At 47.2% G+C, this 23582-nt stretch overlaps 1 protein-coding gene and 1 long non-coding RNA gene across 5 annotated transcripts in view; one reads left to right on the top strand and one right to left on the bottom strand.

The window, feature by feature from the left end:
• The window catches only part of LOC135386188 (sodium-dependent phosphate transport protein 2B-like), an 89136-nt gene extending 83052 nt beyond the window's left edge, over nt 1–6084 (bottom strand). Inside the window, exon 1 of the mRNA XM_064615969.1 lies at nt 6000–6084. The gene's annotated coding sequence lies outside the window, so the exon portion shown is untranslated. The remainder of the gene's footprint in view (nt 1–5999) is intronic.
• Nucleotides 1–23582, top strand: part of LOC135386192 (uncharacterized) — a 449529-nt gene that overhangs the window by 360097 nt on the left and 65850 nt on the right. The window lies entirely within an intron of this gene.

The following is a 23582-nucleotide window of genomic DNA, read 5'->3' as shown; positions in this document are numbered from 1 at the left end:
AATTTTCGAAACTAACAGTGGCATCCTCTGTCTAGGAGGTGGCGAGTGCACAGAACAGTAGACATAGTTGTGGTCTTTAGGGCTTCATACATCATGTCAGTCAGAAAGGCGAGCTTCGCAGGTGCTGTCGCTTCCCATTTAAGGAAGCAGTCCAAAAAGCTGAAGCAGTCCTCGTGGCACCTACGACGAAGTCGTCGGCTGCGAAGTGCCGAGAGGCGAAGGCTGACTTCAGAAACTGTCCAGGGCAAGTACACTCCACCATGTGAAACCACGCTGTCGACATGCGATTCGTCGTCTGCTCAGGGGCCAGAACAGAGCGGCCCAAACGAGCAGCCACTCGGCAAAACAATTTCCGCGGTGCTGGAGAGGGGCGCGGGTGTTATGGTCGTGTCAGTGTGCAGTAAGTCGTGTTGTGGGCAGTATCACCACGAGCGTGCACTGATGGGAGCTTCTATGCAACGTATTGACAAGCGGCCGTTCCACCTCGCAACGATCCTCGGACCGTGGTCGAACGCTGCCCACCAGATGCAAGGCCTTCTTCTTGTTGCGGAGTACTTGCGCTCCACTGTCCTGGGCCGACTTCACAGGGAAACTGGGCCGACATTTGTCTTAAAGTGGGACTGCGCAACCAAAATCACCACAAAGGTTATGGATGGTATATCCGTAACCTTTGGGATGTTAGGAACACGTGTACCAAATATCTCGTTCCTAAACTGCGCAAATTTTATTCAAACGAATTTATTACGAAGCGAGGGCTTCGCCTCTGTGAAGCGAGAGGGCACTGAAAGCAACACACTGCTGACATCATCCGGCATCTGGCAAGGGAGAAAGCAGGTTTCGAAGCAGACGACAATGTTGGATGACGTCTCTGTATCCTCCTCCGGACGAACCGCCGTAGTATGGAGCTCTGTTTTCTGCTCTTCGCATTTCGGTTTCGGTTTGCTGTTGTCATCATTTACGAAATAATTACTCGCGCAAAATGAATGCAAATGCTGTATTTGTTGTGGAGTGGGTGGTTCGTGTTAGGTATGATGCTAACCTTTTTTTTTTTTCGAATCCTTGCGAAATCCCCCTTTGAAGCGCCTGAGGAAAGCCCAGGGAAAACAGAGAAGCAGCAGAGGCTGTTTGAGCACGTATGACATGGGAAAGCAACATGTACTTCAACCTTGACATTCGCGAGGGCTGCAATGTATTATCTCAGCTTTGCGCGGACGGAACATAATGCAGCTCACGGAGACTTTTGTGCTGTCGCAACATCTCAGTTTTTATTGACATTGATTATGTTCATGGCACCAATTGGACGTCGTCCAGGTATACAACGTGTGAGCTAAAGATGTTTACGCAGCCCGGCCCATAACGATGATCGCCAGTATTCCTCGTAGTATTGGAAAAGAATATGGGAGGCTTGTTAGTGGGGGAGCTGCGAGTATGCGACGGATTGGGTTGGATTGAAGTTGCAGGAAAAATAGTATGATATGAAGAGGAGCGTGTGGCCCTCATCATAATCTTTTGTATTCTACCTGTTCTTAATTTTCTGAATATTACGCTTTAGGAAGTTCCCGCTCTTGTGGAGAAAAGTTATATTAATTAATTTTTATCTTAGACGGCGGCAGTAGATTCAATTCAAATGGCACACTGCGCCTGAATGTGCTATCGCATAGCGTAATGCCAGTATCAAAATATCATGATGACCGTGACGTGTATTTCTTTACGTTTAAAAATCGATTCGGGAGACGCATCAGAGTAGCGCAGCATCAGGTATTCCGCACATTCAAAGAAATTGTCGTCAGAACGACAAAAGCATGGACAAGCAGATACCCTCACTTTTATTAATCAGTAGTTCACGTTATTTTATTAACTGTCTGGTGATGAACTCGTTTTGACGCGTGCTGAGGAAAATGTCTGCACAGTTCCTCATGAAGTCCGCCCAGGACACACGATCATACCGCCCGAGCAACATATCATGTCTATACATCTCTATACCATACATATACATATCTATATCATGTCTAAACAACTTCGACGTGCCAGCGAGGTTGCGCTTTTCGTACTGCTGGAAGTGCAAACAAGCTTGGAAAGGTGGGGTAGTTGGTTTTTTTCGCTGTTATTGTTTTTTCACTATGTGAAGTACTACTATTTCTTACCACTACGCCGTGTTACTACTCCAAACAATTATAGAACACATTGTACAAATGTTCTGGTTTACGCTATAGCAGTATGTCCCAGCGCATTAGAGGAGGAAACCACGTGACAAAGCGTCTGTCCACTGGGCAGCTATCAGGGGGTGCCCGTAGGCCTCACTTTGAGGGTATATCACACGTTGCGCCCGTATCCACTTATTAACGCGTGAGCATTAGAAGGGTCATGTCAAAGGAAAAACGGCGGTGTCGATCTGCGGACAGACGTGACACGGTAGCGCGCGCCGAACGGAGGAGGTGGTTGACAGCATGCCAGATGCGCGGGAAAGTCTGAGCGTGCTGGTGTGTGGGGGGAAGTTTGAAGTATACAATGGGGTGCGAACCAAGTACGAGTGCCGGGCCAAGTAGATGGCAAACGACGACGAGGGGCTGCCGAGACTGAAGAGAAACGTAAGCAAAAGAAGGAACCAAAGAAAAGAAGCAAAAGAGAAAAGAGGAAACGAAAGAAGGAACCAAAGGCTTATGCTAACGTATTTCCAAGGTGTCCACCAATGAATCTTCCTTTTTTTGTGCGCTTTTTTTTAGAAGGACCAATGAGTACACACTCCCCAGACACGCTGGGAAAGAGACACTACAGAGCTGCTCAGACAGTTGACTGACTGGATAGCGTGTGCGACTGCAAACAGTAATGTTTTCAAGACATGCCAAGACATGGCATGGCAAGACAGGCGCAGGCGACAGACAGGAGGAAGGTCTTGGCCACCAAGAATATGCTTTAAGTTATTGAACCAACTAGTAACAATGAGCAGGTACCTTGCGCACTAGTTTAATTACACTGTCTGTCTCTATAGCACAACTCACTACAAACTTCCTCGGCAGCGCTAAAATATACGGACAAACACGTACACAGACGCTACAAAGTTTGCAAGTATTGCCTCTCTTCTAAGGCTGCGTTTACACGGGTCAACTTTCTGAACCAACGCGAATCAACGCCTTATGACCGACTTCAGGACGGTGCAGTCTCCGCGTTAACATGTACCAACTTGGTAACTCCACCGACAAATAACCTTACGGAAATCGTAATGTATGGGTTCTGATCCAAATGCTGGTGCCTAGAGCATCACCAGCTCTTCCAAGTTGTCGGTCGGCCACCGATTCGGAGCCACTCGAGTTTTGGTCGTGGTTGGTGGTGTCAGCCGAGTCGGACCAACTCCAAATTTGGTCATAGTTGGTGGAGAAAGTTGGCCCGTGTGAACGCAGCCTTAGGTTCCCAAGCATCCAGCACGTTGAAGACGTCAAAATTTGTATTATCGAAACGGTCGAGGCCAGATATCAATTTAACCATAGGCGCGTCGTCGTCGTCTACGGGCCGTCTACGAGTCTTTTTTTTTGGGGGGGGGGGATATGTTTATTAGAACAAAGAAAAAAAAAGGGAGGAAAGGTCGGTTTTGGGGTACGTATCATGTGTAGTGGATAAGGATGTGTTCCACGTTCTCCACCGTTGCACGCATTGAACAATTTGCTGAGCTAGCCCTAATAACACTGATAAGATAACGAAAATGCAAGCGAGCTTGTGGAGGAACTCCATACTCAAAAGCCTGAGCTTGGGCAAAGAAGAGCGGACGACACAGAGGGATTCCGAGTCCACTTTGAGTCCCACTGCGCCGTCCGTTCTTCTTTGCCTAAACTCAGGTTTTTTTTTCTTATTTTTGCCTCCCGACGCTATGCAGAAGCTGTCGGCGATGTGGGACGTCCAGGCGAAACCGTGCAAGAATATCTGAATATATGTCGTAGTTTGCCTATGAATGAACACTGAATTTCCAGTTCTACTTCTAGTTTTAAAAAAAGTTTATACTTTTCTAGCTCATGGAATGCTACCATATCATAGTGAAAGCATAATAACGGCTCTAAAACACATGAGAAAGTGCTTTGAATGCGCAGTGACACTGGGGACGAATGCAACGCAGTGAAAGGTTAAAAATCTATGAAGATGTCAAGATGATCCTTATTATTCTGCCTTCATCGCGATGAAGCAGACTCAGAGCGAGTTGGCGAAGAACAATTGTTGTAGCCGATTTTGTGGAAATCAAGCCAGGGACATTGACAGAATTAAAATCTTATGGCTCATCGACACAGACCGGCTCTACCTGTGCATTCGTAATCCCTGAGCTGTCGATTGAACGAAGCGCTAAGCTGTCGCACCCGACGTCGGCTGCTGTGGCCGAGCTGCATTCCATTCTTATGGCGCTTTCCTTCATTGTGTCCCGTCAACCACCGAAGCACTGGACCATATACAGTGACTCCAAAAACCGCCCTCCAAGCTCTGCAGTGCACCGTGGGCTCGAGCTCCCTCGCTCCACTGGTGTGTGACGTCCTCAGGGAGTATTCATGTGCTGTCACACAGACACATAACATCACCTTGCAGTGGATCCCAGGTCATTGTGGCGTCCCTGGGAATGAGGCTGCCGACCTACTTGCGAGACGGGCTCCTGTGGCACGTGGCGTACCGACGCACCCTACGTATTTCACCCAAGCGGACGCGAAGCAAGCAATCGGTACTCTTATGAGACGTCTTTGCAGCGAACACTGGCGCAGAAGTGTCCCTTCTATTCGTTCCTGCGCAAGGTGGACCCAGATCTCCGTTTTTATATGCCGTCAGCGCTTCCTCGACCCATCACGTCGCTCATCTACAGGCTTCGCCTCAATGTGCCATACAGTGGACGACTTTTGTTTAAGCTCGGCATGGTCCCGTCCCCCAACTGCGGTCTGTGTGATGTAGTTGAGGACGTGGATCATATACTCCAAGACTGCCCGAGGTACAGAGCACACCGATGTACCCTTGTGTCGTCCCTGTCCCGCCTGGATAATCGGCCATACTCCACCGAAAAGGTTCTTGGGTGCTGGCCAGCAAATCAGCTCATACCTGCCATGCGCGCCGTTGTGCAATTTCTCGTCTCGACGGACCTCTTTGACACATTGTGACGCTCTTTGTTTTTAGTGCCTTGAGACTTCGCTTTTGGTGCCAAGCTAGGTGATGATGTTCTCATTTATTCTTTCAAAGCGTATCAAAGCGTCGAGGCTAGTGTAGTTTCCCTTTCTTTTATTAATAGAGACTACCATCTCCATTTTTTCTTTTAAAATCAATCAATCAATCCTTATTATTCCTTGTTTGTTGTTCTATGTTTCGTACCTAACCTTTTTCTTTCTTTCTTTTCACCCACAAACGCGTTTTGGGGTAGCCAGTTCGGACTGGGTCGGGACTAACCTCTCCATATTTTTCTTTCTTTTTCCAATCCAATCCAATCCTTATTATTCTAAACGATATAGAGCAGCGGGCCCATGTGAGTGAGCCAATATGTCCAAAGTCGGCTTAACGTAGTGGTCGCTTGAATTTGGGAAAATGGTAGGTCGAAATTACTCTTTCGTTTTCCTTTTTCCACTTGGTGTGAAATATTCCATAATATAAGACTTCTTCGCGTTGTTTTCAACAGTTCACAGCTGTATTCGACTTCGGTAACGACCGGAAGTCAAACCTTGTCAAATTGAACGATGTTTTTCCGGAGCATAACACCGAGGTCAAGCGGGCCAGTGTAGGGCCAGAGGTAGTGCTCGGCGGCAGATGTTCTCTACGATAAATTCAGAGAGCTGTGGAGTAATAACTTTTACTTTTCCTCGTTCGACAGCACCGCCCAAAGTTACGGAGCAACCTGGAGCAACCTTTTCCTCCCCCGATGTGTCTCGGTGTTGGTGCTACTTGCTACGGTCTACCCCCCCCCCCCCCCCCCCTCACCGAGGCAAAAATAAGAGGAGTTGGATAGCAAAACACGAAAAATCAAATAAAATATATAACGAGTTGCTCACCGATTTTCCAAGAATTTTTCAGTTTCGTCGCGGCGAAGCGATCGGTACGGATGTCCGTCGAATGACGTATACAGAAGGAATTCTTTCCCATATCGTACCTGCTTTTATGTGTGAGACAACTGCCGACGCACCATGAATCGAAGTGTGACCCTCTCCCTTTTGAAAAGCAATTTGCACGAGCCTTTCACGGGTGCACAGAGACATCGGACAGGTTTAATGCGGGAGCACGGATCGCTCGTGTGGGGGACATGAAATCCGTAACTCGGCTTCAAAAGAACTATGGCGCAATAAGCTATAGACGTGGTGACAAGAACGTGCGAGGTCGAGGATACATGGAGCAAGTAGCTCAGTTTGGCGGACACACGCCATATTCCATGGAGACTCAGCGCATCAGTGGGTGCGACTTCAGGGACATATTGGTATGCGTATATTCTCAAAGAACACGATCATAATGTGGCATGTGGCTATCGCCCGGATAGACTGTCCCCCTACACGGTTAGGCTGACCCCTCCCCCCCCCCACCTTTTCTCACGCACCAACTTTCTCCACGAACCATATCCTACTTTGGAGTTGGTCCGAGTCGGCCGACACCACATCAACCCACTGCTGCGCTGTCGGGTCACTGTCGACTTCAAGAGAGAATGGCTCGCGCTGCTCGAGATATTCCTCCAATTTAGCGGAGCCTGCGCATGACGAGCACTTGCCCATCATGCAGTCATGTTTATCAGTGTTGCACACCACTAACCGCAGGAGTTCCCTGTAATCCTTATTGAGATCCTAGGCCCGAATCAGTAGCTTGATATTTTGATGATAAGCACACACGCACACGCTGTGTGCGCCTGGTGCCCCTGCTATCACACACCACATGGGACGTATAGTGCTGCGAAGGTGGAAAATCCACATCCATGATCAGGATAGGATATCGGTTCTTCCATACCTGATATGCTTCGCGCAAGTTCAGAAGAAGGATCCTCTTCTGATTACCCTGCAGTATACGTCAATTATGCCCTCGATGAATCGCCCACTTCATACACCTAATGCATGTGTGTGTGTGTTACTTCGAAGCCGTTATAGCTGCGACGTAAATCTTTCGCATGTAGCTTTGCACATGTATTGGCTACCACGTGATTTTTTTTTTTTCGTGACGATCAGACGAAAAACAGACGCTCAGCACTCCAAAGTAACGTCACATTTTTTCGCCATGACTGTCGTTATTATAAGCAATGTGAATTTGCATGTGTAGGTTCTATGAGTTTCGTGGAAGCTTCAGAAAAAAAAAAGAACATAGATAAAATAAATTTGCGGCATTTAGCAGAACTTGAACGGGCTGTAAACTCGAGACGGTTAATCATTGCACTTCAGAATTTCTGGGCGATGTTATATAGGGACTGTGCGACAAACTGGTGGCGCCGCGATGCGGCCTCCGGAGAAAGTACCTTGCGTGATAGCCGCCGGGTTGCCAGCTTTGTTTACATGTGAAGCGCGGGCATCTTTTTTTGCCACAGCATCGCTAACTGTGCCAGCACCTAAAAGAACTCTTCATTAGGGACCAGATGCTTAATTTCTCGTGATTTCTGCGCTTCCAATACCAGCGTTTGTGACGCGCCATAATAGCGTTTGTGTGACGCGTGACGCCATAATAGCGTTTGTGACGCGCGTTCGGCCATTGCATGAGGTGTGCACAACATGAGCGAATATATTCTATTTCTTTTGTTCTAGTTTCAATGAAACTGAATGAGGACCTGCAAAATGATCAATGATTTACAGTTGCCGCTTTCGTGACGGTGAAACGCCGCTGGATATCACCGCCAAATGCACCGACCAAACGGCAACCTATTTCGTGATAATGATTGAGGTTTTTCATCGCCAGTGCCCAGAGCCGATATTGCTCCCGGTATGAAGAGTCTCACAGTCAGAACAGAAGTTCTACGTTGCCCAAAAGGTTTAGTATTTACTCACCGACCATTTCACAGCTGTCGTCCCGCAAGCCTACGGCGGTAGCCGAAGTAAAAACTCATATACTTTCTTCTTTGAGGCTCTCTTTAGCGTTATTGTATCTGAAGATACTGGGAAAACTGCAGTACAAGTTCAGGCAATAAGTTGTGACCCCACGTGTTTATTTGTATGGATAAAACGGACGCACGATCTGAATTTCAGTGACGAAGCTATGTGTGTGCAAAGACGACAAAAGGAATACAAGAACAAGACTCAGTCAGAAACATGGTATTACAAATGGCTGGAGTTAGAGGAATACACGTATATGCCTTCGCTAGCAAGCCAGGATTTTGTGAGGAGTCAAGTAACAATCCTCTCGACGTATCACTTACAGGTGTTTTGACCGGACAGACGGGAGTGGCTGTTCTCCTTCCGTACTGTTAGATGCATTATAAATACGGTGGTTGGTTCTGTGCAGTTTGTCTCCATTCACTTCGTTCGCGCCCCAGAAAGGTTCCACATTATTTGCACTTCGAAAATTAGCCCTTCTAATTACGGCGGTCGCCACGCAAGCTACGGTTCCACTTGAGAATGCATAGAACGGGCGGCGTGGTATCACGTTGGATACGTCCAAGACCGCCACTGGCGGCGCTGTCGCGACGGAGCAGCGCGCCCCCTTTAGGTGTCGCACGGTCACTATACGTAATAAAAAGTCCACACAATTAGTTTCATGAAGATCTGAGGGGGTCGAGCGACGCCTCCGTGACGTTAGGCGTGGAATGGCCCAGGTGATCTTGCTGTCCAATGGATCCCGTCTCATGTCGGCATCAGAGGCAACGAACGAGTGGACCTGCTAGCAGCCTCAGCACACCTTAGCTGCAGCCATCCTTACCATGTTCCGGCCGACACCGACAGGCACATGTCCGTTAAACAGCTAGTTAAAGTGTGTCATGCTGGCATACAGGACATCACGCAAAATCACCGACCCTCTCTTCCCATGAAAGACCTACCCCGAGTCACGCAGACAATTCTCCATCGGCTACGCGCGGGATATGCGTTCACGAACTCGCAACTGTTCAAGATAGGCTCCAGGGAGAATTCCAGTCGCGGTCACTGCCATCATCCGGAAACTATGCGGGAAACTCACCTTTCACACTCCAGGCCTGGCATAGTGACGGACGTCCTCTTCCCCGAAGGTTCTCGTGCAGAATGAGTTACCAAAACTCGCAACCTCGTGCGTTTTCTTCAAGAAACGGGCCTCGCGGAAAGACCACTCCAACGCACCTCTCATCCACAGTGCACCTCCGTCCCATGAGTATCGTTCATCCTTCCTATACCTCACTTTGAACTCATCAACTCTCTTTCCTCCCCCTCCCCCTTTTTTTTTTGGCTATAGTCGTGACGATGCCCACTCGTGTGCAGCCAACAACGGCAAGCTACTTCAACACCCCCTCCTTTCCCCCCCCCAAACCTCCCCCCCCAAACCTTTCCTTCTCTCATGCGCAGGGAAGTACTGTCGTGGCGCTGCTATCTTTCTCATCAATGAGGGAGCTACTGCGTGTCCTCGGCAGCCAAGTGAACGGTCGCCACCTCGCGTGGCTTAGTGGTTAGCGTGCTGACCATGCCATGTCGGGACTGGGAGGTACCCGGGCTCGAATCCCGGTACCGGCTGAGCTGTCTGCGATTTTTCCTGGGTTTTCCTCAGACGCTTTCAGACATATGTCGGCACAGTTCCCTTAGAAGTCGGCCCAGGACGCACATTCCCACAGGGCATCAGTCGTGACGTTGCCCACCTCTGTGAGGCTGACAACGGCGATCCCCTTCACCGCCACCAGCCCAAGCGAACACTCGCTTCACGAAATAAACTACATAACACAGACAAGCGTGACCGCGCGCAAAAAAAAAAAAAAAAAAGAAAAGGAAAAGAACGAAGAAGATGAAGTGATCGGTGCGTAGAATTTTAACATACCCAAAAGTCGAAGTCTTGTTTTTGGACTCCGATGCTACCGTCAGGCGTCACCTAGCGTTGCCCTGTGAGGAGTGTCAGGGCACATTCGCTCAAAGCGTAGTGTTTGTGGTGTCGCGGAGTATGAATTCAAATGTATGGGACCTTTAATGCGAGATGGCGCGTGCGAGAAACTCCTCCCAGAAACACGATATCGAAAGGGTGACGGATATCGGTCAGCAAGTGTCGCATATTTTCGTGGCTTCTTCCAGGAACGGTGCCTGCATGCCATCACCTTTTGTCCATTGTATTGCGTTCGATAACATTGTTACATGCGTTGATATCTTAGAAATGTGAGGAATAGAACCTAATCGATGTATCACTGCAGAACCTCGGCAGGCTCAGACTCGACTAGGAAACAAAGCGGCGCTTGCTGTCTCCGGCACGCTAATTTATTCCCGGAAGCTCTGTCGGAAAGTCTTGGTTTACAGACGTACGCTGAACAATACCTTGGTTCTCGTAATGTCTCTCAGTGGTGTCTATCTCAGAGTTTATCATGCCTGCCATGAGCGCTGAGGTTCATGACGTGGCCCCTAAAGTGGGGTGGGGTGGGGGTGGGGGATGGGATATGGGAGTTTATTAAATGAGAAACGAAAGGTTAGCCAGAGAAAGGTCGGCTTGCCATTCCAAAATAATAAAAATAAAAAAAAACATAAAAATACGAGAACGGATAAAGTGGCTTGGACAGTCACGTAGCTTTCAACCAGCTTTAGAAAACTGCCATATTGCACAATCTTTCAGAAATCTCGCAATACCATCCTTGCAAGACTGTGAGATAGGGGAACTATTTCTTACAAAATTCCTCTCACACTTTCTCGTAAGACATCTGTCAGAATTACCCCCCAGATTCTTACCGGAGCCCTACAGTAATTCTTTCAGCGTCTACTTGCGCGGGTGTACCTCGAAACAATGTACTCGAAATCCCCGTTGAAAAATGAACTGCTGGAAATCAATATTTCGTGTCCCACACGAGTGAAAATAAACTGTCTAAAATTCACGGTCGTGCGCGGGAAAATGCCAACAGCGAACATAGACAAGGCTGACAGAAAATCCAATACCGAACTTGGACTAACATGGTAATAAACTAAAGAACATGCTGTTCCGGCATGTACGCCCCGCTAAGCCTAACGGCTATATCAAAATGTGACTTTCATTCGCTAAGACGATTTCGACAGACGTCGAAAACAGGATATCCAATTACGAAGCAATCCTCCTCCTCCCATCATCATCCGTTCCCAATGAGCAGTGCACCGCCACAGTGGCGCTGGATCGCCCACCTCATCATCATTCAAAGTATCTATGTGTGTGTATAGGAAGCAATCGAACGTTTTCTTGTTATTTCTTGACCAGGTATTTTGAGATCGGGAATTTCGCAACATGGAATATTGAAGCCCTAGCATTCACACTGTGCAAAATTAGCGGCGCGCTAACAGGTGGCGCCGTGTGAACAGTGAAGCTATGGTGATTCAGTTCACGTGTTCTTAAAGGAACAATGAGGCAGTATTTAACATCGCTCGCAATCCTGCCTCATCTGTCAAGCTGTCCACCAGGAGTCACCATGCAAAATATTTTCGCTATGCGGTGCGTTATAGCTGTGCAATCGAATTTACAAAAGGCGGTCGGAGAAAGCAGCCGCGGACTGCCGACACGATCCTCTCCTGACGGGGTGAAGGCTCCGTGCCATGTTTCTTTGTTTTTTTCTTCGCAGGTCACGCGCCGCTATGCCGCTGTACGTCACGGGTCACGTGAGCGGACTAGCATACGTCACGACGTCCTTTCGCGCGCCCTGCTGATTCGACACAACCGGCCCCTAAAAAGAATGAGGAAGTGCAGAGTGCAGGCCTTGTCGTCTGCTACAGAGCGGTTTCTTGTGTGTGGTAGCATGGCGGCGTTGTAGCCTGTTTTCTTCAGTTTGTTCGCGCTTTGTTTGTACTAAAAATTCGTAATCGGTTATTGGGAGATTCTCTTCCTTCCTGATACGTCCTCTTTTAATAGTGCACACGCTCGCAATAATGTCCGTATAGTTGTTTCCGGGGATGGAATGTTCTGCTTTGGACGGACAGGTGATAAATGAAGTACTATAGTGATATCGTTTCGGCAATGGGCATGGCGATGTGTACCTATGTTGTTCATGCGGATCACGTGATTTTAGCTTTTGCAGGCGATATTAGATTTGCGACACAGATGGAGGTGTACCAAAGAGCCAGGTGACGAGCACATGTATTTAGGGTAAGGTGGGGGTGGATATGTTTATTGAACAAAAAAGAAAGGGAGGAAAGGTTATTCAGGCGTAGGCCGATTTGCTATTCCTTTAAGGAAAAAAGAAAATAAAGAAAAAAAACACAAAAGGGGCCTGAAAGGCTGGTCGAGAGGCAAGGTGGGGCAAGATGGGACACGGGGCAAGACGCGCCATTCTTTGCTCGACGCCGCCTGTCGCAGAGACGCGTTGCTCCATATCCTTGAAACTTCACTCATAGGTGGCTCTGCATGGCCTCTTTATTGCACGTGAGAATTGTCCGGATTGGTGTATGCGTTGAAGAGAGAGAGAGAGCAAAAAAAAAAAAAATCGGTTACTTCTGCCTGGAATGTAAAGACCCGCCAAAAAGGCGCGATTTTTTGTATTCCTTTTTCTTATCACCTGCGCAGCAGCGTTTCGCAGGCTTATTCTTGCAATGTAAGTTCACATCCTATTTCTTTATTCATTCATCTAGATATATGCAAAATATGGGCACTCTTGGTTATCCGGTGTTGAAGAGAAAAATTAATGCATCCGATTATATTCACGGGGCAAGACGCGACAATTTAACGCGATATAAATTTAATGTAATGCAAATCAGATACGGATAAGTCAACTATTAGTTGGCCCTGTGCCTGTCCCTAAGGGATTTCTCTTTTGCATATTGCCTGTTAATTTCCAATATTTTTTTTTGTTTCCTAGGATATTTTCAGCAAAGCAGAAGCGCGCGTTAAAGCGAGCGACCAGCAACCGGCGGTGCCTTCCTTGCACAAAACGGTAGAGCAAAATAGACGGGTTCTCTGTGGTTTCATTGCATATTATGTGGGCGGTGGGCACAAGGGGTTTCTGTAGGGGCCCACGGGCTTTACTTTGTCTGTTTGGATTGCAAAAACTAATTTGTACAGTTCATTACCTCAGCGTGTCTCATCCTGCCCCACGCGATGTCTTGCCTTGCCCCGAGTAAGTGAGTGAAAAAGAAAAAAACAAAAACTGAGAAAATTGGCACCACCAACGTGGAAGCCGGTTACTCCGTACCACGTAGACAACTCAGAAAACATAGACTAGACTCATCTACGAATAGTCACACAAAGTCAGAACAGTCAAAATAAACAAATAAAAAAAGAACAGAAATGGAAACAAAGGCACATAAGTCAAAACTTATCGTCGGCACCAATATCATAAGGAACGAGACCAAGGCACGCAGCGCAAGCAGACTTTCATACGGGGGTCGGGCACCCAAAAACCGTAGATAACCCAAGAGAGCGACTGTCTAGGGCCGCGAGCGAGCGCTGAAGTTTCGATCGGGTACCAGGGTATCTCGTGCACAACACCAGTATATGCTCTGAATCCTCGAGGACACCACAGTCAGGGCAATTGGGCGAGTCCGCCTTCCCTATCGTGTGAAGCAGCCGAGCAGTCTAGGGAACATTCCGCCGAAGCCGGTGACCCCACGCGATGTCTCGCCTTGCCCCGAGGTTTGGGGCAAGATGAGACAATCTTCATTCTTTAATTTCTTGTTCTGTGTTTATTTTGGACCGGCTACGTCCGTCTTGCATTTACAGGTCAGAAGCTCTAGACCCCTGAGAATGTGCCTAGGGCTAGTTTTTGTTTAAAACACGAAAAATAAAAATTACGTGTTTAATTGCACATTTCTCTCTCATCTTGCCGCAGCACCTTCCCCTATAGTTTACTTATGCGTTCACTGCGCGAACAAGCAGCATGACAGGTATTTAAAAAGAAGAATTATAAGAAATAGTTATTTTACAACAAGAAGTATTTTAAAAGAAAAAAGGAAATAAATTCAAATTCAATTCAGTTCAATTCAGTCCTAGCGGCTCTCCAGCGAACCATCTTCAGAGCGCGGAAAAACAAACCCACATGGGTAGTATACAGGATCAAAACCAGTTTTCGATTGGGCATAAGTAGGGGATTTGTTCGGCGTAATTCGGCCCAGTACCATCCCTAATTTTCACAAGACCACATTCGAAGCCACACTGAAAGTCCGATGCGTCGTTCTCCCCAGGAACCGCTAGGCGACGACGTCAGTTCACCGTACTCTGCGTCGCGTCGCCACACGCCTTGCGGTCGATGGCATTCTTCGGACTTCCACCAGTGGCACTTTACCGAGCATCACGCTCCCATACCGGTCGCGGCACGCCGCTGGTGACTGCAAGACCCCATCCGCACCGCCACGCCCGTCCCAAGAACGCTGCCCGCCTTGCCTTACCACATGGCTTTGATATAAAATACTGTACAGCTGCGGCCAAGAGCAGGGTTGCGGAATGGGATCATCCATTCCATTCCAATTCCATTCCGAGGAATGGAGATTTGTGATAATTCCATTCGTTTCTAATTGGAGATTTACAATTCCATTTTGGAGATTTGCGATAATTCCATTCCTTGCAATTCCTCGGAATGAAAAGGTATGGCCAATTCCTACTCCTTGAATGGCTTGGCTGTCCCATTCCATTCCTTTAATTCCATCAATAAAAGGAAAGGGACCGGTAACCGTGCTGGGCAGCCCAGCAGTGCTATAGAGAAGATTAACATTAGCCATCACGGAAAAAAGCAAGAAGACAAGGTTATTTCTCCCTTGACCGTGTGGCACCCAGGCCAGTCCATTCCAATTCCATTACGCCTGCGAAAAAAAAAAGTCTAATTCCATTCCATTCCTAGGACAGTTTCGCGCCATTCCATTCCAACTCCATTCCGGGCTCTGATAAATCTGGAATGATTCCGGAATCATTCCAACCCCGGAGTGGCAGCTCCGCAAACCTGGTCAAGAGTCACCGGGACCAATGTTATATCGGGGACCCGCACGGAGATCACTGAATTCTGGTCCATGTGCAAGTTCTACTGAGTGAAGGGCGCCCATAAACTAACGTAGCGCAGAGAGAGAACCATACTAGGCCTAACTATGATCTATTTTGTCAGTATTTGGCTATTTGACGTGGTTTCTTATATGATTTATTTCAGCAGACTCATTTCGACGGGTGGAATTTTAATGTTTTAATTTCAAGGTTTCATTTCAGCAGACACCCCTCTTGTGCAGATTAGAGACAGTGGGATCATGTTTTGTGTCCTTCTGTGTTTGGTTTAGAGGGAGGTTGCCCCATGGATGCAATAGAATACTTGCAGTAAATTTACGCAGTAGCCGATTATCCCCTTTAATGGCGATAGAGAAATGTGTGTGTGTGCATGTAGGTGGGAGTGCGCGTTGCCAGTGGAATGAGCAATAGACGATTTCAGGAAATCCAGTGCTTCTTGCGCACGCGATGCGTCCTAGGAGATTACTGTCATGAAGAAGGGAGAACAGACGACGTTTCGTTTTCGCTTCCCTGACACCTCGTGTACAATGGGCTGAGAGAAATCGAAACAATTTGTAGACCTTCTCCTCCTTTATAAGCAAGTTCCGATAGTTCAAAGCTTCGCTAGGGTCTTTGGGATTTTCTGAAGTCATCTGTCAGCTGTCGAGTGACTAATTGTCCGCGCCCCAGCTGATATAGACGAACTGTTGAAACCGAAAGTAGACAAATTTGGCTGCTTTTAGCCAAATCTGGCAACCCTGGCGGTTGGGTGAAACGCTTCCACTAATGTGCGATGCAATGTCACACGAATTAAAAGAACAATAGCTTCAACTAGAAATGTTGTTTATAGGAGACCATTTCCACAGAAGTGGTCTCAAGGGGTAATATGGTCAAAGTCGACATATAAAATTAATTTTCCAGACGTACTCATACGCACCAAAAACTCCACACGCGAAGGCGTGGATGCACGTCATCAGTACCACGCTGTTACGTACGAAATCGCCACGGGTGTCGCTGTCGATCAAGCGACCGCAGCGTCCTACAACTAGTGCACGGTACCTATACTCTGACAGTCGAGACCGTACAAAATTTCGCTTACGATTAAAGGAAGATACATGAGAAGTTCCGTCATCTAGGAACTAGGTTTCGCATGAAGACGACAACGTTGAATTATCTTTCAGGATTTTCCCATTGATGGTGCATGCGAGAATATTTATGGGAAACTGCAACTTCTGTAGGAAAAGCTAAAGGAAGCGGATGTCTGTCTACGGAATTCCGAGATAATACGATTCCGAACAACACAACGGAAATCAAGTAACTCTATTTGGAGCTCACCTCGGCTAGATCGCGTTGAATAATACAACATGGCGAAGACGAATAACGAAACGGAGAGGATGGAGAAAAACGATAGGAAATGAGGGATATCCTTCTTATCTCACGGGCTTGTCAATCAGATATGCATGGTGTGATAGGAAAAGGTGTTCCATATTTATTTCTGTCTTCTGTTCAATTTGTGCTCCTGAGTCTGTTTCTTTCCGGAATAGGAATGAGCCTGGATATACGATTGCGTGACTCACGCCAGCCGTTAAGAGCAAAAACAAGACTTTGAGACGTCGTTCATTGCCAGCTGCCATATGTTCCTTGCCTCTCCATGAATAAGAGGAACGTCGAAACGAACATATCGACGGATTTCCATCTCAGCATTCAGCTTCTTTCTCGCTGTAGCGTGAACTGAATTACCGTGCATACACCGTGTAGTACGTATTAGTCTATTTAGAAACCTATCTTGAGTACTTTTCTTTTGGTATTTATTCTTACCCCCGAATTCAAATTCGTAGATGTGACTCGACTTGAAACCGCATCTTGACTTGTGCAAGTCTGCGCCAAAGCCATTCTTCGCTCGAGACGGTTTGCGTGATTCATGAACTCTCCCACTGGCTTACTTTGTCAAGACGCAACATGCCAACTTTAACTGTGTCTGGGAGTGAGATTGTCGCTCAAGTTTGCACTTAAAATTTTAGTTGCAGTATGAAAACGCGACATTTCTTAGCGTCAGCGCTTATAATATGTGCAGCACACCTGTCATCGGGCACCAACGCTGACGCATCCGCTCATGTAAAGCCAAGCCAAGACAATATTCTGTGTGCCATGTGGCTTCCCGAAGTTGCCGTACTGGAGCGTTATCCAAGTCGGGTTCAGGGCAGTCCGAGCGCTGACTCGACATTTTCACCACACGTGTCAAGTCGAGCTCGCTGCGTAAGAACCCTTCAAACCGAGCAGGGTTTCTGAAATGCATTGGCTCTCCTTCCATGCCATCTGCAAATCAAGTCGAGATCAAGTCACATATGCGAATTCGGGGGTTAGTACCTTATTTATCCATCAAAAGTATTTTGTAGTCTATCTCGTAAACGGTTTTGGTTACTTTTCTACTCAGTGTTCTAATTATTTTGTCGCTAGTCGTCGTGCTGCCGCGAACTTTTATCTTCTTCTTTTCGCTGCATTTGCCCCCCCCCCCCCCCCTCCCGCTTGTTCCAGGGAAATCCGCTCCTTTCTTTAGTTTCCTTTCGTCACTGTGTTCTGTTATGGGAGCCTTCCGTTACTGCGGTCTTTCCACGTATCTGACGAGGTCTTGTTATCTGTTCCCTGATACAGCGCGTCCTGACCTCGAAGGTGACTTCAGTTCCTGGCTGTTTCCGTGTAGAGGGGTGTCAAAAATAGCTTTCAGGTCACTCATCTCTATGTACGTGGAATCTGGTATTGTGCGGTGGTGACTTGCTGCATGGGTCAGGGACCAGTGCTGACCTTCTCGTCCATTTTGTCTCTGAGGGATATAAGGAGACCACTCAGATAGGGTTGCTACTAGGGCGGTATTATACTGGCACGGCCGGTTATTTGCCCGCTCTGCCGGTTGCCGGTAGGAACGTGATACCGGCAGCCTTTTGCCGGTATTTGTGGCTCAAGGCCTTTCATAAGGGCTTATACGGGTTTTTTTCCTTCAACATTCCACTACAGCTTGAATAAATCTGGAGCACAGACCCAACTCCGCAGTCACCGGTCGTTTTCTTAGTTACCCATTATAACTATTATTCATTGTTGTTGTTATTGTCATTGTTATTCATCAAGTCTTGTGTTCGGAGGGGACAAGAGCAGTGGTTGTGCAAAGCTCTTGGTAGTTGTGTCGAGCCAGCTAGAACTTAGGCCGTATACAACCACCAAGATCCCTGGCAGCAAAGAAGGGTTTGTCTGCGTCGATGCGTTTTTCAAAGTAAGTGGCAGTCCAATCCGGTTGCTCCAATACGATCCAGTGTAGCGTTCATGCCTGTTTATAGTAACTTTTAGCATCAATGATCCAGCCACACACAGGAACACATGTTTCCTCGTATTATCTTGAGCGAGCACGCTCGCTCTTTCTCTCTCTCTCTCTCTGTGCTCGTCCACCTCTCACCCACTTCCCTTTCCCCTATTCCACATCCTCTCCCTCATCCGGTATTTTTCACTACGAAAGGTGGCAAACCTACGCTCAGTAGGATTTCCGTACAGTTTTTCTTCGTCCGTCTGTCCACAGCATGGAGAACACGTAGTAGACGCCTTTACTTGCTTGGCCATATGTGAGACCGTTTTTTGAATGTCCTTCCGAGACCGAGAAGAACATTTAGTGGAATGCAAGCTGTGCTTGCTGAAGTAGGTTCTATCGGTTAGGAAAATTGCGCACTAAAAACTTGAGGAAGCACATTAATGCTCGTTGAAGGTTGAAGCTTGCATTTTGTCACTAAGTGACGCGACCTAAGTTATGTATCTGCTATGACTGCTTCCATGATCTGCTGTCTTGCTACTGTTGTCCTGTGCGGAACGTCACATGTATTGAACTGTATTGTGATGCGAAAAGCGGCTCCTCATCTAGTTGTAGTGACGCATACGATTTCTTTACCAGGCAGTGCACCCAAGTAAGGCTCGTCGATAGGGCTCTGGTAGATGTGGTGCCCAGTCTTCCAAGTGAAATAAGAAACGTGAGGGTCACAGTTTTCAAGAAGACTTTGCCCCATCCGCAAAGCCCGATTTGAAGATTACATTGCTCACAGAGCTCTATCCTAACAGCTATACGCGTACAGACAGGCTGTTTGTCAAGCATGCACAAACCCACTATGTTCCTTTGTTCAGGATTTTGCATACCTGCCTCCCGGCGGCTTTGCTCCATCGTAATTTATCAGCGTTTACTTATCAGCACACGTGATTCTGTAATCAACGACGCCAGTGTGTCTCCAAGCCTTTCACATTATCAGCGTTGACACCTCAGATGAGGAATCCCATAGATCCTCAGCTCATCGGGCAGCCGCTAGAGTGGTGGGCAGTTTGCCAAAAAAATGCACATGCATAACCCACTATGTTTCTTTGGTCAGGTGAGACCGAAATGCTGTTTTTCTTCGTATAGGAGCGACAACCGTTGCATTGTCATCGTGCCCACATACTGTATGTCTTTTGCTCTCTAACTGCTATGGGAGAATGTTGATGCTGCACATTGCTAGAAATGTTGAGCAAAACCCTGGGCGTACAATGATGCGATGCTGAAACAAATTTTGGATAATCAAAACCGTGACGCCGAAGTGATCGCGGAGATCAAAATGGACCAGAAAAAAATTGACAAAAAAAGTACCATCGAAGATCTTAGCACTAGGATGGAAACCCCTGAAACGAGGCCGAGGATGCCGTAGTGGGCAAATACCGTTCAAAAATCCAGCAGGATTCATAATCTTGCAAAGAGGCCCCTAATTGTTTATGGCATCGAGGAATCACAACCCAAGCAGCACATAATATTGGACCCATATTGGCTGGTCATTGGCGATACGGGTCCAATATGGGACCCGTTTCGCCAAGATTTTCCCCATATTGGCTGAAAATGGGCAATATGGGCCCCATATTGCCCAGTTTCAGCCAATATGGGGAAAATCCTGGCAATTGCCCACTTTGAGCCAATATTGGGAAAATCTTGGGAATATGGGCTCCATATTGCACGCGTACACCCCATATTGACTGAACAGGGTACGTAGCCGCGTTGCACAAATGCCCAAGCAGCACGGCAAGATTGAACGTTGAAGCGTGTGAAATACCCTATTCACTACATCGTTACATTCAACAACTTCCCGCAGATGATACACATTGTTAGAAACAGTCAACGTACTTGGCATTCCCAACGTAAAGTTCGCTAGAGTTCGACACCTCAACATTCCACGTCTTGAAAGTCGCCGCCATCTTCCTTCGCGATGCCAATGCCAATCGGTCGAGCCGACTGTGAGCAAGCGAGTTGTTTGAGCGTAATCACGCGTCCTACAACTAATGCGCATGCGCGACAGCCCGAACGGACGTTTCATAGGGCTAAAATGTCGCTGGGTGCTGTAATGGTAACGAAATTGCGGCAGGTCAAGTAAAAAACACAATGGTTGATAAGAAGGGATGGCTATTCTGTAAAGTTAGGTGATTTCAAGTTGCTGCAAGCAGTGTAAATTGCTCTGGCGTGTGTCCGTCACCGCTACGAAAGTGTTTCGCTGCTTTGTATTCTCGGAGCGGGTGTGGAAATTGTTAGTCCACAGAATATTGCGATCCCAATGAAGGCTTCTGAGGGATCTTAGGTATTGGCAGTTCTGTGGGACTGCTTGTGATCTTCAGCGCGGGCGTAGCACCTGTTCTTCGTTTTGTTTGTGTTTGGGCAATGTCGTGTTTCTTTCCTTTTTTTTCGTTCTTTTTTTTTTGAAGTGATGTGAACGTGGATCAATTAGATCCGCAGAAATAAAAAAGCAAAAATCATACAAAAGTAGTGAATATTATACAGCATAATGCTTTATTATTACACGGGCTCCCCGTAGGTGTTATCACAGAAATATTGGCAATATTGGCGCAAAATGGGCTCGCCAATATGGGCAGCCCATATTGGTCCAATATGGAGCCTGGTTGCACTCCCCATATTGGGCCAATATTGGGAATCTTGGCAGCCCATATGGGTCCAATATTGGACCAATATTGGCGTGCTGCTTGGGAAAATGAAATGAAATCGGTGTCTGCATTCGCGATAAGGCTCTAAATGGTGTCTTTGGTGACACTTTGGGTGTGCAGAAAAAAAAAAAAAAAAAAAAGAAGAAAAGAAGATATTGATCGAATTCACAGATTAGGTCGCAAAGTATCAAATAGAACTGGTACTGATATCATGGGGAATTTTAACTTTTCTGATAAGGCGGAAATTCTCAAATGCTGTTGGGTGCTGAAAAGCAAAAGCATTTCGATCAGCAAAGATATTTCGCTTGGTGTTCGTAAGATTCGTAGAAACTTCTGGAACAGCACACTAGACGAGCGGAAAACAGGGCTTAAACCCAAACTGATATGAGACAAGTCGCTCCCAAATGGACTGTTGTATGTTTGCAGTGTTGAAACTTGGAGTAGAGGAAGGCTCTGAAAACAGCTCAGAAACTTAATGGAGGTACGTATAGTCACAATGTCAAGGTCAGCGTGTACCGAGCCATCTTCTGGTCACGCTGTTGCTACCCCATGATGTCAACAGGTAGATAGGATTTACCCTGATCAGTGTTTGTCAACGCTCATAGTATTGTAAATAAACCCGAGCTTCTGGAGAGTGTCATTCTGAAACACGACCCCGACGTAGTTGCTGTTACTGAGACGTGGCTGAGGCTTGATATTCAAAACTCCGAAAGTATATATATATATATATATATATATATATATATATATATACTCATTGAACGATGCGACAGCACCAGAGGACACGTGTTTCGACCTGTTTGCGGCTCGTCGGCCCTGGGTAGCTGCGCATCGTTCGGGATTGGCAAACCAGGGGTCACTCAGCGAGCGATATACACCTGGGAGGGTGACTGAGGGTGTATATCGCTCGCTGAGTGACCCCTGGTTTGCCAATCCCGAACGATGCGCAGCTACCCAGGGCCAACGAGCCGCAAACACAGCGAAACACGTGTCCTCTGGTGCTGTCGCATCGTTCAATGAGTATCTGTTCCTCTACGTGCAGCCATAGAAGCCATTTTAATCTGTAAGTTTGAATTTCAAACACGTCTAGCATCCTTTACTTATTTTTTTAATGGCTTTTCCCCCTCTTTATATATATGCATGTATGGTGTTAAGGCAAGACAGGGTGTCAGATATACGCGTGTGTGCGAGGGGTTTTCAAAATATGTAGCATCCACGTATACCTCTGACATACATTCACAGAGTTCTGCAAACACCAGGGTCAGAGCTAATGTCATATGAGCACGTTATATGTGATCACCACACCAAACAAAGAAGTGTTATCTATATATCAGTCTTCTATATATATACTATATCAGTCTTCCCAGCAACTAATCCCTTGCCTTCTTAGGTTCTAAAATGCCTCCTTTGTTTGCTCGACTCCCTACGTATGTAAACAAACTCCGACGATGGAAACTTTTTGTCTACTTGTCAGAGTTGAACTGCACAGTATGAGATGACCAGCAGCCAAAATTAATTCAGTTTTCATGAAACATGTAAACTTGGGGGTATTAAAAACTGAAACAGACGAACATAATTCGGTCGACACCACATTCCCTACGCTTGCATTGCTCGAGAGACCTCCATACGTCCGCCATCTTGGAAGCTTGGGGCGCCACCTGTAGTTCATTGGAATCGCGAATAGACGCCCTCCCCCCGTTTGCCTCCTCGCGATGCCGGACGTCTTCCCTTCTGAGCACATGAACGTTAGCCAAAACTGTACACTGACATGTTATTGGAGCTACGTTCAGAGCGGGTTTTCTGGCCGAAAAAGTCTTGCACAACGGCATGCTGCACAACTGCATGGTTTGCTCACCGACAACGCACGCGCAACAGCTTCCTTAGGTCTTTGGCGTCCGCTCTTATGCTTCGTTCACACTGTTGCATTTCCATCCGTTACGGTCATGACAGTCATGACAACGAAGCACGGCGAACCGAAAAGAGAGAGGCTTGTGCAGTGACGTCACGTTTTGTCATGTGACTCGGGAAAACATATTGCCGCACCGGAGTTACAGTAGGAGGGCATGTCGTGAGTTGTTGCGGTATGCGTGATATTGGAAAAACACATGCTGTTAACCTCATTCGGCCCGCAGTAGGACGGATGTGACGCATCCACATGTTTTCCCGAGTCACGTGGCTCAAAGGCACTCAAAGGCGTGTGACGTCATGTGCACGAGCCTCAACCAGCCAAACTCCACGCGGTAACGGTTATCTCCGGCTACGTAGCTGACCCATGAGCGAAGGCGCACCGCGCAAGCGCATCACTGGCATCACTGCTGTGCTGTCGCCGGTGCTTTTCCAACGTGGCTGACTCCGTTAAAAGCACGTTGGCGAAACAAGAAGCTCTAATTGCTCCGTATGCCGCAGATAAGCATGAATACAACTCAAAGTTTCGCCGACCACTGTTGCTTGTTCATAGCTGTCTGTAGAATGGAGACGTGGTGCAGTGGAGGCGTGTTTGGTCAAACGCAAGCGTTTTCCGTATCAAGAACGCATGTGTCTGAACAGCGTGTCGAATACGGCAACCGCCTCCGTACTGTACCCGTACCGTAACCACAACAGAAAGAAGTTGTAGT

The sequence above is a fragment of the Ornithodoros turicata genome, chromosome 2 (genome assembly GCF_037126465.1).
Source record: "Ornithodoros turicata isolate Travis chromosome 2, ASM3712646v1, whole genome shotgun sequence".
NCBI lineage: Eukaryota > Metazoa > Arthropoda > Arachnida > Ixodida > Argasidae > Ornithodoros > Ornithodoros turicata.
This window is presented reverse-complemented; position numbering and strand designations above follow the sequence as displayed.